This window comes from Papaver somniferum, chromosome 3 (assembly GCF_003573695.1).
Source record: "Papaver somniferum cultivar HN1 chromosome 3, ASM357369v1, whole genome shotgun sequence".
NCBI classification, from domain to species: Eukaryota; Viridiplantae; Streptophyta; class Magnoliopsida; order Ranunculales; family Papaveraceae; genus Papaver; species Papaver somniferum.
In genome coordinates this window covers 132226685-132228557 of record NC_039360.1, presented here as the reverse complement: position 1 = coordinate 132228557, position 1873 = coordinate 132226685, and positions in this window count along the sequence as shown.

The window sequence follows — 1873 nt, the reverse complement described above, 5'->3', positions numbered from 1 at the left end:
TCCCCCGAAAGTAGAATTTTTCTTCGGGAAAACAATCAACGAAGGTTTGTTGACCCCCAACTTTCTAACTATTTTCCACCTCACCAATTCCAACTCATGTCCACAGTGCGACTCTGGTCTTGAAATGACCAATCACATTCTCCTTAACTGTTCATGACTTCATGGAAAATCCTAATCGACTAGTTGCCTAATCCCATAAATACCCCGTAAAGCACCCTCCAAATAATAATCTCCCATATCCTACAAATAAAGGCATATGCCTCTGTCACTACATCTTTTTGCTTCCTTTTCTGGTCCTTATGGATAACCCAAGACGATCTAATTTACCATCAAAAGCAACCAAACCCGACAAACATGATGCAAGTAGTTGTTAAACTCGAACAAGGGTACTCCTGGGCATAGGATAACCTCCCTCCTGTATTATGTGGATGAAACCTTATACAAATCCTTCCAGTAAAAAATAGAAACAATTACCATCTTAGTAGGTTGGCTCACACCTATCTTAGATTGGTCAAAATCAACAAAGATGGAGAAACTCGGGGTCACCATCGATAGCAGAGGCAAGTATCATATGCAGAAAAGCGGCAGCTACGACGATCTTAGGAATTATGCAACCCCTAGGTATCACCACTGCTCTCATAATAAAAACATAAGCCATCCTTATCGCTTCCAAAACAACAGCGCATTGGGTTTGACCAGTAATGCAATTCGAAACGAACTCGGAAAAATCTTCTAAGATTCATAACATTAGATACGATCTTTCATGGTACATAATCAAAATAGCCGTCGAAATCAAACAAACAATATCCCAGATCCCACTTTACATCATTTGTCACATTTACACAGAAAGAAATCAAGTAGCGGATGGATTGGAAGCAACAATCTTGGATAACACAGTTTTACATTGCTAAATTCTATTGTAATAAACAACTCTATGGGTACAAAGTGTTAGAGCATTGCTCCGTTGAACCCGCCAAGGTTGGTTGTCATATTTTAGTATCATAACTCAAGTCGCATCATTGGATTACTAAAGTCAACTTCGTATGGTTAGACTAGGAAGTATAGTTAAGACATACAAGTATTACTGTGAAGACCTGAAAAATTCGAAGACGTATCGACATCAACAAAGATATCATCCTTTCATTTGAGGTTAGTAATACATGACTTGACTTGTTTCCATTTTACTTTCAAGTCGTTTTTATTGAAAACATAACATGCAAAGTTATATAAATGAAACTTAGTATTAACGACTTAATCATTTATTATGATCAAAGTGTCAAAGAAGAATATACAAGTTGTTTTAAAATCTTGATATATTGAATTACGAAGTACAATGCTTATCTTTTGAACTTCGGAATCGCGACATTGACATAATCTTTGCAATTTGTTTACTATATCTTGTAATGAACTTAGGCTTGATTTCATTCCTATAAAACTATGCTTGATTGCATGAGTTTATGGAAGAAGACTTACGAACTTGTTTCGTAGTTGGAAGAAATCAATAGGATTGGTGGTCAGGTTTTCATTGAAGATCTAAGACAGGACCGATCTCTACTTATGTTGTGAACCATGATAGTATCGATCTTTACCTATATTGTGAATCAAGGTAGTACAGATCCTTGCCTATATGGGAATCAAGGTAGAACCTATCCCTACCTACATTGAGAGTCATGGTAGAACCGATTCCCATAGGCAAAACCGACTTTTATAGTCACGTACACTTTAGGGTTTGTGTGATTTTGGAAATTAGGTTTGCGAAATACGAAATTTCAAGATTTCGACATAATGAGTAATTTGAACATGTGCACAAATCTTATATTTTATTGTTCAAAGATATTCTTTGATACTCCAGGTGAGATCCCAAACCGAAATG